The 15,323-nt window shown below is 44.3% G+C and overlaps 1 protein-coding gene across 4 annotated transcripts in view; it reads left to right on the top strand.

The window, feature by feature from the left end:
- Positions 1–2,122: 2,122 nt before the first annotated feature.
- The window catches only part of bigmax (helix-loop-helix-leucine zipper transcription factor bigmax), a 33,687-nt gene continuing 20,486 nt past the window's right edge, over positions 2,123–15,323 (top strand). The window contains exon 1 of one of the 4 annotated variants that reach the window (XM_076174093.1): positions 2,123–2,146. The gene's annotated coding sequence lies outside the window, so the exon portion shown is untranslated. Of the gene's footprint in view, positions 2,147–2,879; positions 2,980–15,323 lie in introns of those variants that run through there. The other 3 variants (XM_076174095.1, XM_076174092.1, XM_076174094.1) reach the window with 3 other exon arrangements.

The raw sequence follows: 15,323 nt of genomic DNA, 5'->3' as shown, positions 1-15,323 counted from the left end.
AGCCAAAAAGAAAAAGGCATAAAAACCATTCCCACCCATCCCAACCCCCACACTAAAAATGATATAAAGAAATCTGAAAGAATCCAAATAGCAATTACGAAGATGGTCCTAACACTTTCAAAACTGTCATATGAGGAGAGATTGTAAAAGCTGGAATTACCGACTCTGGAACAAAGAAGAGAAAGAGGTCGCCTATTGACCATCTATAGAATCATGAGAGGAATGGAAGTCCTTGATAGAGAAGACTTACTAAATTGGGATAAGAGAAATACAAGAGGACATGAAAAGAAACTCAAAAAGGACAGTTATAGAAGGGATCTGAAAAAGAACAGCTTTCCACACAGAGTGGTAGATGTCTGGAACAAATTGGACGAAACAATAGTGTGTGCAAAAAACATACATAAATTTAAGAACAAACTAGATACTGCGAGATACAAAGACAGGATACCACGAGCGTAGCTTCCCTTCCCGTAAGATACAAATAAGTAAATACATACTCATACACTCACACTTGTGGCGCTGTGGGTAGAGTTCTCGCCTGCCACTACGGCGGCCCGGGTTCGACTCTCATCCAGGGTTGAAATAATTTCAGTATCGCTGAGCTGCGAGTTGTTACTCCAAATCTCGTGGGCGGGGAGTTGCGTGTGTGTGTGCGTGTAAGGTCACAGTATTACCCATAGATCGGTCATACGAGCTCTGAGCTCTCATCCGGGAGTTTAGTAACTGTCGATCACGAGTTCAACACGTGATCCAAGACAATGGTGAACCATGGTGAATCACACACACATACACACAAACAAAATAAAGTTGTAAGAAAAATAAAATACAGAGGACAACAACCAAGATGATCCCGAGCCTAAATGACAAAACATACGAGGAAAGACTAAGAAAACTGGGACTTCCCACATCGAAAGAGCAAGGGATGACATGATACTAATATTCAGATCAAAGAAAGGTATAGAAAATGGACAGTGTTTACTGGTATGAGATGAAACAAGTTGGGTGAACATAATGATCCAAGCCGACGACATGAACGGTTTTAAGGTTTAGAGAGATAAGTGGTAGTACGGGTTAGAAGACAGGACTTCATGAGCACAGTTCCAACCACGTATACTGTAACTAGGCAAATAAAGAATTCATCCACACGTGCGCATGATTTTTCTCCATTTAGTAGGCGGGTCTATCCCTGCCGTCATGATTTTCCGACATCACGGCAGCTGCGCCATCACATGACGTCAGCGTGATGGGAATCACTCCTCGGAATTCAATAGGCATCTCCAAGAAAAACTATGAAGTATGGCATAAGGCTCTCGGCAAAGGAGGAGGGTGCTTGCGGTAGGAGCTGGTGAGTCTCCTATGCCGCGGCGACGCCCTCTTGGGTGGGGATAAGATAAAAGGCACTGGGGAGGAAAGAGACCCACCGCCCGATGGGGCTGTACTGCGTCCATGACAACAGCCACATCCTTCGTCAGTAGAACGGGCTCCACTTCTAGGCACCTGGCAATGACAGTGGTCATCGTGGTGACCAAATCCTGCTTGTTCTTCTTGGGGATATAGCAGATGTCTATGTGGTGCAGGTTCTTGGGGTGAGAGATATTGGCCGACGTAGGGGTCAGGGGAGGAAAATGGTCCACCAATAGCAGGCGGTTGCGGATTGGGAGGGGGGCAATGGTAGTCTGGGGTTGTGACCCCACTGCAGGGACTCTGGGGTGAGACCTTGTGGTCGCGGCGGAGGGCACTACTGACTTCTGAAACAGATGCCTTCGCATTTCACGAACGCCGCATCGTACTGGGTGGTGTTCTTAGCCATTGTACTTGGAGGTGACAAATTGTCCAAGTGTGCTTCTGGAGGGACCGCTACAAATGGCGCACTTGGCCTGGCGGTGGCAGCGATTTTTTGTGATGCCCCAATTGCCGGCACCTGTAAGGGCGGAGTGGTTCGGGGGGAGGGGGAGAGGGTATAGCTTCAATTAGCTTCACAGTCCCAAATCGGGTTTTCAGGCAGTAACCCTGTCATTTCAGCAAGGATTCGTGTGAGCGATTACCTGTCTCTGCCCAAGCACCTGGTGGCGGTTGAGACCTTCAGGTGCTGGTGGATCCTGACTATTAGGAATTCCGCAGGACAACCCATCAGCTTGGCCCTGACGTACGTAATTGCTCGTTTCCACATCCTTGGGTGTAATTATACATTTTTTTAAGGTGAAATGCATGGATTCCTCCTCGGAATCACTCACGTGAGACGTCGCACTTAGACGTTTCGTTCTAGGAAGAATTATGGTCTCACTCTAATGCTGCAGTGCACCTACACGGACGTCAAAAATTACGTTACCCATAGGCACGCGGATGAGGCAGAAGTGTAATGGGTGGGAGTAACGGGGTGCTGTGGCCGTGACGATGGACTATGGCACTGCATAAATTGAGGTTCCCAGTGTGTTTACGATGCGTCACTGCATCGATCACATCAAGTACAGCATAAACGGCGTATAAATATGCTGTCAATGAAAATGGAAGGTCAGAACGTACTCCCAGAAGAAGTTCTCCGATAGAAATGAATAAATATATAGAATTAAGTAAGAACTAATGCTTCGTCGAACCAGAGTTTCACGTCCATCTGAGGCAACTGCAAAACTCAGAGCTGCAAAATATACTATAAGTCGATGCAGTCGAAACTAACTTCACAAAATTACAATTCAGCTTTTACATTTCAAAAACAAACCTTTAGAAACGCGTTATTGTCCATACAATGTATAAGGTGGACACTCGGTATATAGTACTTGGTATCTCAGTGAACAAATGTACATAATAAAGTAAAGGTCATTATTGGTGTGACGACAATTATCTAGTATATCGGACTTATGATCAAAATACGATAATTTCGTGAAATTTGGCACGATATTCACGCTTCATGATTGCATCACTGTCGATGATGTAAACAAACAGATAAGACAGACAAGACGAAGCTGTTGGACAGTTTTCATGGTAAGTCTTTTTCTGTTAGTGTACAGTTCTATCTCTTTAGGTGCAATTCGAATGCTGGATACTTAAAGGTGTGCAATTTTAATGAGTCTCGAAGAGAGCGTATTCATCTGATGAAATTTAGCCAACTTCGCCATGTTATCATGTAACATTAAACATGTCATGTTAGTGATGAGTTTAGGTAATACTCGTATTATAATTATTTATTTTTTCACAGTTTAAACTGGAGACTATTTGCGTATGTTTTGCATCAATTCCATCTATATTTTTCTAAATGGAAAGAATAACGTGTATAGTAATTTGAAATGTTATAGCATTAATTAAAAACAGTGAATCCGCCATAGACCTAGTCCCCAGTTTTTATTTTTGCCATCTCGTTTGTAAAATATGCGCACTAACAATTGTGATGTTATTTTTAATTATAATTTCGGACGGTATTCCGTTTCACCTCCCTAATGTTTTCAAACATATATATTTTTTCAAAATTTGTTGATGAGATTGATGTGATTTTTGTTTTCTATTCAGCTTTATATTTCTTCTGTTTTACTTAGCAAGTATCTTAGTGCCAAGATAAGAGGGAGGGTGGAGGGGGTGTGGAGTGTGTTTAGGGATGGAATGGGTGGGAATGATTTTATGCCTTTTCCTTTTTGGCTACCTCCCTTGTAAGGGGGAAAAAGCCTTGGTATATGTATGTATCTTAGTATTCATTGTAGGCAAACTTCAGAAAAAAGGGTAAATTTTTAGAAGTGCATACCTATGCAATGTAGCATTAGAAAATTAGATAATTTTGTAAGTTATAGTAGGTTAATATAATATTATAATATATATTTTTCATTGCAGAAATCAGTGAGAGAAAATTGCTAAAAACTATACACTTATAAATGGAGCTGTGGGGGTTACTTGAGATGCCATCTTTTTGTTTTCATAGATGTGAAGGTTGAAGAAATTAAAGTGTGATAAATTCATAATTTCATCAATTCTAACCCAGCCTAACTATATATATATATATATATATATATATATATGTATATATATATATATATATATGCAGAAAAAACCACTGGGAAATAAGAAGCTTAGTCCGAACGTTTTCGTCTATTTAAGACATCAAGGAATACACGTGTATTCCTTGATAATGTCTTAAATAGACGAAAACATTCGGACTAAGCTTCTTATTTCCCAGTGGTTTTTTCTGCATACTATTTTCACGTGTGCCTTGTGAATTACTGCAAATATATATATATATATAAATATATATAAATATATATATATATATATATATATATATGTATATATATATACATACATACATACAGGAAAAACACTGGGAGCGTGTGTTCTTGAAAATGCAAGGTTGACCACAAAGAAAAACTATTAAAGCAATGCTTTCGTGTATTCACATCTTCAGTGCAAATAATACATGTATTATTTGCACTGAAGATGTGAATACACGAAAGCATACATACATACATACATATACCAAGGCTTTTTCCCCCTTCCAAGGGAGGTAGCCAAAAAGGGAAAGGCATAAAAACACTCCCACCCATTTCATCCCTAAATACACTCCACACCCCTCCCACCCTTCCTCTCATCTGAGCACCTCCTGGATGACGGGTCATCCCTGCACCCTGCCCACCGCCCTGGGTCAGAAGCAGTGTCGCAAGACACAGTACATCCATAGCAAGGCCGCTTCATTTAATCGGCGACCCCCCCTCTCCGTCCCCCTTTGCATATAAGGAGAGGACGGGGAGAAATCCCTTCGGGCTGCGTAAAAAATTACTCACACATACTACCCCACCCCCCACCCCCCCGCCCATTCCTCCTCATGCAGTCACAACATCATCCATATACAACCATTCTCCACTCACCTCTGTCTTCCGTCCTCTCCCTTCCTTCCTCAACAGACATTCCCCTCTTCCCCAAAGCCCCCTTCACCCCATCCATCCACCTCATCCTAGGACGTCCCCTCATGTTCACTCCCTCCACATCTGCCTTCCATACCTCTTTTACTAGTCTTTCTTCACTCATTCTTTCCATGTGTCCAAACCATCCTAATATTCTTTCATCAACCCTATCTCCCAAATCCTTTTTCACCCCTATTCTCCTCCTCACTTCCTCATTTCTCACTCTATCTAGCCTAGTAACCCCCACCATACTTCTCAGACACCTCATCTCAAACACATTCAAACTCCTTCTCTCTTCTTCTCTTATGTTCCACGTTTCTGCCCCATACAGTGCTGTTGGCACAATCACTCCTTCATACAGTCTCCTCTTCGCATCCATTCCCAAATGTCTATTCCTCATTACACTCTTCAAACCACCAAGGCATTTACTCGCTTCTCTCAATCTACATTCTACCTCCACCTTCACTCCACCTTTTCCTGCTACACTTGCACCCAAGTATCTAAAACTATCCACTTCCTCCAGTCGCTCTCCCTTAATGTTCACTTCCAGTCTACTGCCACTTTCACCCCTTGTACATCTCATCACCTTACTTTTACCCACATTTATCTTTAGCTTTCTTCTATCACATACTCTCCCAAACTCTGCCACCAGCTTCCTCAATCCCTCCTCTGACCCTGCCACAAGCGCAGTGTCGTCTGCAAACAACAGCTGGCTCACCTCCCACTTTTCTCCATTTTCTTTAACCATCTCCAATCCCTGACTCACTACCCTTGCATTCACCTCTCGCACCACCCCATCCATGTATAAGTTGAACAGCCAGGGCGACATAACGCATCCTTGACGAAGTCCCACCTTTACTTCAAACCACTCACTCTCTCCATTTCCAATCCTAACACATGCTCTACTACTCACATAAAAACTCTTGACAGCTCCCAAAAGCTTTCCTCCTATCCCATAAATCTGCATAACCTCCCACAGTGCCTTTCTGTCTACCCTATCATAAGCCTTTTCCAGATCCATAAAAGCCCAAAAAACATCCTTCCCCTTTCCTATAGCTTTCTCACATATCTGTCTTACCACAAAGATCTGATCTACACAACCTCTACCCGTCCTAAATCCACACTGTTCCTCACCAATTACTCCTTCTGTTCCTCTCCTAATCCTCTCAATTAAGATTCTCCCATAAGCCTTCCCTACTACACTCAACAGGCTAATCCCTCTGAAATTACTACATTCACACTTGTCCCCTTTTCCCTTGTACAGAGGAACTATACAGGCACTACTCCAGTCCTCCGGTACTCTACCCTCTCTCCAGCAAACATTAAATAATCTCACCAACCAGTCCACCATCACTGAACCTCCCTTTTTCAGACATTCTGCATGACATCCATCCAGACCAGGTGCCTTACCTGCTTTCATCATTTTTACAACTGCCTTCACTTCATCCTTCCTTATTTCTCCTCCATTCTCCTCACTCATCACTCTCATTTTCTTCGTATTTCCCACTGCAGCTATCTTTCCCTCCCTATCCTCCTTCACATTCAGCAACTCCCTAAAATATTCTGCCCATCTTCCCCTCACTGCCGTCTCTTCCATTATCAACTCTCCATCTGTACCTTTTACCTTTTCTTCCCTACTTGATTCGCCTCCTCTTCCTCTCTTAATTTCTTTCCAAAACATCTTTTTATTACTTTCAAAGTTTTCTGTCATACTCCTACCCCATTTCACATCTGCTCTCCTCTTTGCCTCCTTTACCTTTTGCTTTACTTCTCTTTTCTTTTCTTTGTACGTCTCATATGACTCCCCTGTCCTCTTTTGTAACCAATCTGTGAATGCTCGCTTCTTCTCTTCTACAACCTTCTTTGTTTCCTCATCCCACCATTCACTACCCTTTCTTCTATTTCCCCCTGTCCTTCTTGTTCCACACACCATCCTTGCACACTTTAAGACTCCCTCCTTGAACCATCCCCATTCCTCCTCCACACCCATCTCTGCTCTATCCTTAACTCCCTCCCACTCCTCCTTCAGCTTCTTTTTGTACTCCTTCTCCTTTTCCTTTTCCTTTTCATTCAAGGAGTTCACTCTAAGAACCTCCCTACCTTTTGTCCCTTTCCTCCTTCTCCATCTACCCTCCACTCTCAACTTACCTTCCACCAAAAAATGATCTGATATTCCCCCACCCTCTCCCCTTAGCACATGTACATCCTTAACTCTTCCTATCATAATCCTGCTTTAATAGTTTTTCTTTGTGGTCAACCTTGCATATATATATATATATATATATATTACCTAACCTAACCCATATTTATTAATGTGGCATCTATTGTTCTAGAGGTCATTAGAGTCATTGTTGTCATGTGTACTTTGTCTATCTCCACATCTATCAACACAAATATGGCTTCTCAAGCAGTTGCCGGCACTCGGTTCATTAGTGTATCACTTTTAGCAACTCTTTCTATTATTGATTTCTGGCAAGAAAAACATATGATGTATTATAATTTACAAAATTAATGTTTAATTTTCTAATACTATATTGGGTAGGTGTGAACTTCTAAAAAAAAAAATATATATTGGAAGTAAATCAGGATACCTTTGATTTAGATATTAAAATTGATGATAATACATTAAATTGTTCCGAAGAATACAAACTCTTCGGTACTCCTTACAATAGGATACTTCACGCAGCGCAAGATTCCTACCGCTAAACACCATATTTTTAAAATCCTCACTCCGTGGGTCTGGGCAACGCTTATCCTTAGTAAGGGGCCCTATTGGGGCAAGGGGGGCCCTTCCCCTCCACCACAAGTCTCGCACACTATACTCCATTCTCTTCGCGGTAGCCAACAAGTAAACATCTCTCAACAATACTGCTCCAATTAGTTATTTATCTCTTATTGGAATGCTAATGAAGTTATCTTTTATTGGAACAATAGTGAAGTATCTCATTTTGGAACGATAGGGAACCGTTACTTACTCAAGGGTTCAATGTTTCTGTTGGTGTGGTGACGAAAATCAGGCAACCTGCTTCAATCGCCTCCAGCTGATTTCCAGAACACTAAGGAGCTCATTGCCCTTACATTTCATCGGTGTTTATCTATGACATCCGGTGCCCTGGAATTTCTTGAGTACCCTCTTCCTATCCTGTATTATTCCCTTAACCGCCACCGGGTAACCTACCCTTCACTGTAAGTATGGAATCTGGTTCTAGTGTTGTTGTTGTCCAAGATAGGTTGTGTGCCTTTGCTGAAGGGAAATATCCCTGCCTTACTCCTCTCCCTCCAGCACAAGCGGACCCACATATTTGGTGTATCAAGTGTAGAGGTCTAAAGTGTTCACCTTCATCCCGGTGTGAGACGTGCACTCAATGGGATGATAATCAGTGGGCAGTGTACTTTCATGCTCACAAGAAAGGGCATGCAGGGAAGAAGGTGCACAAGCACAGAAAATGGCGTCCACCTTCACTCCCCAAAAACAAGAGAAGGCAGACTACGACTTCAGAGGATACGGGCAATTCTCTCCCTCCTCCAAAGCGTAGTAGACAGGAAGGTTGTACAACGTCCACCTCGAAACAAATGTCAGGCCGAGTTGTCTTCTATTCCTTCAACCAGGGCGGTTAGCTTAGATGGATATGCTCCTCCGGCCACCTCTAGATACCGCTCCTGTGTGAATTTTTTTCCTGGATGCGGTTGCTTGCAGCTTGCCCTCGACCCTTCCTGGAAGCTCAACTCCGAAACGTACTTTCACCTCCCTTGTAGCCACTGTCACCACCACTGTCAGTAGTCTCATAATTTCCACTCATGTCAATTCTTATAACTTTTCCAGTCCTTCTTAAGCAGTAGGCCCCATGCCTTTGTTCCTTTAGTCTCACTAGTTTCCAATTTCATTAGGCCCCATGCCTAGATTTCTCGACCTTTGGGTTAATAAAAGGGTGGTGAATTTCTTGCTTGTTAAACTAACGGACTACACGCAGAGAATGCCCCTTTCAGCTTCTCTCCAATACGTCAGACCACCTTCGTTCAGACGTCACTTTTTTTCGTCCAATAGTATTTTACTTTTCAAAACAAGTGACACCCTTAAGGGCGTGTCTTTTCCCTTTACCTCCAATCCGAGAGGCTGTTACAGTTCCTTCCAGAAATATTGCTGCATAAGCAAAAGCATATAAGCAAAAGCATGACGTCATTGCACAAGTGGTCTGCCGCTAACAGAGTTTTGATTACATCAGCGATTATTTAAAAACAGTCACCTCCCGTCGGCCAGAACGGCGCCTCAAATCTTTGTTTATGAAAACAGCCGAGCCAACGCGAGTCTGACTAAGCAATTGTTGCTTGTCGGTGTTTCCCCATCTTATTAGCATTCGTACAACTATCATAAGAACATAAGAACATAAGAAATAAAGGAGACTGCAAAAGACCATATGGCCTACACTAGGCAGCTCCGTATCCATCACCACCTGTCGTCCCCATCCATAAAGTTGTCTAATCGTTTTTTAAAACAACTGATAGTTTCAGCGCTTACTACGTGGTTACTAAGTTTATTCCATTCATCGACCACCCTATTTGTAAACCAATTCTTGCCTATTTCCTTCTTAAATCTAAATTTGTCCAGTTTATACCCATTACTGCGAGTCCTGCCCTGTTGTTTTATTATGATGACCTTGTTTGCATCACCCTTGTTATAGCCTTTGATCCACTTGAACACTTCTATTAGATCACCCCGCACTCTGCGTCTTTCCAGAGAGTGTAAGTTTAGGTGCCTAAGCCTCTCTTCGTAAGGCAAATTTCCGAGTCCTTGTATCATTTTGGTCATTATTCTCTGTACTGATTCTAGTGAATTTATGTCCATTTTGTAGGACGGGGACCAAAACTGTACCGCATAGTCAAGGATGGGTCTAACTATCGCTAGATAGAGTTTAATAATTACCTCTGCACTTCTATTTGTTACCGTCCTAGCAATGAAGCCTAATGCTCTGTTTGCTTTATTTCTGGCGCTAATGCACTGCTTCCTGGTTTTAAGGTCCGGACTCACCAGAACTCCCAAGTCCCTCTCGCACTCAGATTTTTCTAAAAACGTGTCATCTAAGTTGTATCTATTTTTGGGGTTGTGTAGCCCTACGTTTAACACGCTACACTTAGAGATATTGAAGTTCATTTGCCATTTCACCGACCATGTTAACAGTTTATTAAGATCATCCTGCAGAATCTGGGCGTCTTCTCCTGACCTAATTAGGCGTCCTATTTTAGTGTCGTCCGCAAACTTACTAACATCACTATTTAACCCATCGTCTAAGTCGTTTATATACATAATGAACAATAAGGGACCCAAAACCGAGCCCTGGGGGACCCCGCTAGTAACATTGCCCCACCTAGATTTTATTCCATTTATGGTGACCCGCTGTTTTCTGTTACTAATCCAAGCTCTAATCCATTCTAACACTTTTCCTCCTATGCCATGGGCTTTGATTTTATTTAGTAGTCTCTGGTGTGGCACTTTGTCGAATGCTTTGCTAAAGTCAAGGTAAATAACATCGTAATTTTCATTGTTGTCTGACGCCTTATATACCTTAGTGTAAAAGGATAGAAGATTAGTCACGCATGACTTACCTTTGGAGAAACCATGCTGTGAATCACGAATTAAATTATGCCCTTCAATGTGTTCTCTGAGTCTATTTACTATTATTGATTCAAGCATTTTTCCTATAACCGATGTCAAACTGATTGGCCTGTAGTTGCATATGGTCGATCTATCTCCCTTCTTAAAAACAGGAACAACATTTGCCTGCCTCCAAGCAGTTGGAACAGAACCAGTGTCTACCGATTTATTGAATATTTCAGTTAACTGGTCGCAGATTTCAAATTTACACTCTTTAAGCATTCTTGGAAAAATTTCGTCCGGACCCGGAGATTTTGTAGCTTTAAGTCTGTCAATCTGCTTGATAACTTCTTCTTTACTAATGCTGATATTAGTTAGGCTATTTTCTTCATCCCCTCTGAAAATCGGATCGCAGTCAGGTACTTTATCTAACCTCTCATTAGTAAACACCGATAGAAAATAATTGTTAAACTCCTCACTCATTTTTTCTTCCGATTCTATCATGACATTTTCGTCGTTTTTAATTGGTCCTATTCTTTCTTTATTTTTTGTTCTATAGAGGCCTCTTACAGTACAAAGAACCCGGGTTTGAAGAAAAAGAGCGCCTTACGGATACCTTTCCATGCCTGTTGATCAGGAGGCCCAAGGTAAACCTATGCATGCGCTACTTGTGGGTAAAACCTCCTCGACCAGAAGAGAGAGCCTCCCCTCAGGGTCCCCTGGACCTTCTGAACCCAATCGGGACTCCCCAAGCAGGCATTTCCAAGAACTTCTCCCCACTATCTATTCACTCTTTAACACAATGAGAGAACAGATGATGGATGAACAACGTGAATTCATCCGGGCAACTCAAGAAAAGTTCCTGTTGAAATCGGAAGTTTTCAAAACTTTAACACCCAAAAGAGCCCCCCTAGAACATGTTTCAGTTGATCGGAACCCCCCCCCCCCGGGACCAATCAGTGACGATGAGGAAGGCGCGGTGTTTCTCTCTGACCGAGCAGACTCCAGCTATGACGATGATGACGTCCACAGCACCGTAGATGAGAAGGCAAGTTACCAAACCGCGCAGGATTCCCAGTCAGAATCCCCGATGGTTGTTAAACCCTCCTTCTCAGAGATCCTCGCTAAAGTTCGGAGAGCAAATCAACTGGACCCCCCTCAAGAAGAGGAAGCCACGTTCGAGTTGGAAATCTTCAAGACGGGCAATTCACAGAAAACAAAACCACCTCCAATCCAACTCTCATGGAGTACACAGACTGTAAGAGCCATGAGCCAGGCCTCCGACTCCCTCACAAAAAGGACAACCGAGAAGACGCGTCGGCTCTCTGTTCCAGTGGAAAATAAAAAACGCTTCTACACCCCATCAGGGACAAACCTCAAAGAAGCCTCGATCCCGGTTAGGTTACCAGAGCTTGTCAAAGCAGACGTGGATTCACTACTCAGAAGAAACGTAATCCTTTCCGGCAGAGAATCCAGAGACCTCGTTCAGTGCCTGGCTCTGTCCCTCGTGGTGAACTCCTGGCTGGAACGCGCCTTGGCTTCAGTAAGGGAGTTTTTACCCGAGCTGCAACCCTAGGAGGAATGCGACCTCCAGGCTCTATTGGAAAGCTCGAGCAGAGCCCTGAAGCATCAAGCAGCCTGCCTCTCTACATCTTGGGCCAACATCGAGTCCCGCAGGAGAGACACCATCCTAGGGGACCCCAGTGACCCCCTCCTCAGAGAAAATTATGCTCAATTGAAGAGGGCCCCCCTTCTAACCCACATGCTGATTCCCCCGGAAATGGATTCAGCAATCACAAGCAAAAACCAGCTGATGCATAACAGAGCCATCGAGAGAGTAGGCGTCCCTACCTTGAGACCAAGGCCCACCCCCCCATCAGCCCCTAGGTCCTTTCAGATGCAGAGACAGCCTTTTCATCACTCTAAGAAAGAAGAAAGGCCTCCCCTCCACTCCAAGTCGAAAATGCAGACAGAAAATCCCCGCCCCTTTCTGAATAGAGAACCTAAGCAAAAACATCATAGAGGCTCTGGACCCCCCCACAGAAAATTCTAGGAATTCGCCTGCCCGTCCACAGAAGATAGGGGGTTGCCTCTCTACTGGAGGGCATGGGAAGAGGCCGGGGCAGAAGACTGGACCCTACAAGTCATCAAGACTGGGCTGATCCTTGCACATTCCGCCCAGCTATGCCAGGAACACCTGAGAATGGTCCTAACCTTTGTCCGAAAATTGGGCACCGTAGTAAACCCCATGAAGTCAGATTTCTTGCCAAAACAGAGAGTCACATACCTGGGTATGGTCCTGGACTCATCCCTAATGAAGTCCTTCCCAGTAGAAAAGAGGATCCAGAATCTCACTTCTCTTGTCGCACAAGCACTATTGCCGGGTTCCTGACGGTGAAACAGTGCCAAATCCTCCTGGGCAAATATGGCCTCTGTAGATAGATTAATCCCCAGGAGCAGACAAAGAATGCGACCGCTACAGTGGCTCCTCAAGTCTCAGTGGTCCCCTCAAGAGGGAGAACCCCGACAACACATCACCCTCACTGAAGAAGTGAAGGATTCTCTTCTCTGGTGGAAGGACCCGTGCATCCTGCTCGTGGAGATGCCCCTCGGCCCATCTCCCTCCGAAGTCCTCCTGTTCTCCGATGCCTCCAAGGAGGGCTGGGGAGCCCACCTCAACGACGATCACGTCAACGGTTCCTGGTCCACAGTCGAGCGGACAGCCCATATCAACTGGCTAGAGTTGAAAGCAGTACTCCTGGCTCTCTGCCACTTCAAGGATCAAGTCTCGGGGAAAGTAGTGGGCATAATGTTGGACAATTCCTCGGTAGTAGCCTACCTGAACAAGCAAGGGGGCACAGTCTCCCAGGACCTATGCTTTCTGACTATGGACATCCTCAATCTAGCCGAGAATCTCCAAGTGTCACTCAAAGCTCGCTACATCCCAGGGAAGAAGAATGTCTGGGCAGACCACCTCAACAGAAGGAGTCAGATTATCAGCACAGAATGGTTCCTCCATCAGGAAGTAGCAAACTTCATCATCAACAAATGGGGCTCCCCTCTGGTGGACCTTTTTGCCACGAGATGGAATCACCAACTCCCAATATATTTCAGCCCTCTCCCGGATCCTCTGGCGGCAGGAGAGGATGCTCTTCTGCAAAGTTGGGACAACCTCGACACCTACGCTTTCCCACCGTTTCCCTTGCTCCAGAAGGTGCTCCAGAGAGTAAGAAACGCATCCAACCTTCAAATGACTTTGATCGCTCCTTGGTGGCCAGAAGCCCCATGGTTTCCAGATGCCCTCAATCTAGCAGTAGAAGAGCCCCTGGCCCTTCAGGGAAGACCAGACCTTCTACATCAACCTATCAACGGGGCTTGGCACAAGAACCCTTCAGCACTCAATCTTCATGTGTTCAGACTATGGTCCGGATCCTCCTAAAGAAGGGTTTTCCCAGAGAGGTGGCGGAAGACATGTCCACACCTATTCGCTCTTCCTCAGCTAACTTTTATCAAGGGAAATGGAATGCCTTTGCAGAATGGTGCCACTCCAGGAAAATAGTCTCAGATCAAGCCACCATTCCTGAGATCGCCTCCTTCTTCCACTTCCTCAGGAAGTCCAAGAAGATCTCCCTCTCGGCAGTGCAAGGCTATAGGGCAGCGCTAAATCAGGTGTTTTCTCTGAAGGGAATGGACCTAGCCCTTTTACCAGAAATTTCCATGCTCTTCAGGCATTTCAAAAAATTCCCCCCCCCCCGGGAAATCTGTTCTCCTCCGTGGGATGTGGCATTAGTCCTGAACTCTGAGGGGTCCCTCTTACGAACCCCTCCGAGATGCACATCTGAAGGACCTCACCTTGAAGACAGTTTTTCTCCTAGCCCTAGCATCTTCCAAAAGAGTAGGGGAGTTACACGCCATCTCTTATAGAATCGCCCATTCAAAAGGATGGAAAGAGGTCTCCTTCACTTTCATGCCTCAATTCTTTGCCAAAAACCAAGATCCTGCCAAATCCGACCCTAGATTCTGGTCCTTTAGTGTTCCTTCCTTAGACGAATTTGTAGGGGGAGAACAAATGGAAATGGTACTATGCCTGGTACAAGCCATCCAGACCTACCTCAAGAGAACTGAACATCTTAGACCAGAATTAAAGAGGTTGTTCGTCTCTACTAAAGGTAAGCCGAAGCCCATCCTGAAGAATTCAATTTCATACTGGATCAAGGCAGTCATCCGCAGAGCCTACGAAATGAACCACACAGATTGCCCTAAAGCAAAGCCCATGACTTCAGGGCAGTAGGCACCTCCCTAGTCTTCAGAAAGAATCTGTCAGTTAACCAGGTTCTTCAAGCAGGTATATGGAAGTACCAGAATACGTTCACTTCCTTTTACCTCAAAGAAGTAATGTGGGAATCTTTAGGGAACTTCCCTTTGGGCCCCATAGTGTACGCCCAAGAAGTCCTGAGATGACATACCCCTCCCCAATAGCACACAGCCGACCCTGACAACTCATCCAGGTTCTGGCTTGGCAAACACAGTGATAACTTTCCAAAGTCCTTCTCATACTCCTACATTCTCTTACCTCACCCGAGGGCTCTCAAGCATTCCAAGGGAATCAATTCAAGCCCTTCAGTGGTACAAAAGTAAGTATAACCTGTCTGTCTCCACTCCTGAGAACAGAAATGGGTGCACTTCAAAGTTTAGGTTGTTGTCTGGTCAACGTTAGTCTTAGCACACTAAAATTAACTTACGGAGGTTTTCCAGGCTAGATAACGACTTCCTTCCCTCCTAAGTCTGAGTCTCCTATTGTAAGGAGTACCGAAGAGTTTGTATTCTTCGGAAAAAATGTAATTTTCGCAGGA

Source organism: Oratosquilla oratoria, chromosome 35 (assembly GCF_046742065.1).
Source record: "Oratosquilla oratoria isolate Oo_2021 chromosome 35, ASM4674206v1, whole genome shotgun sequence".
In the NCBI taxonomy this organism is placed as follows: domain Eukaryota; kingdom Metazoa; phylum Arthropoda; class Malacostraca; order Stomatopoda; family Squillidae; genus Oratosquilla; species Oratosquilla oratoria.
The sequence above is the reverse complement of the archived record's forward strand: the minus strand, read 5'-3'. Positions and strand labels throughout refer to the sequence as shown.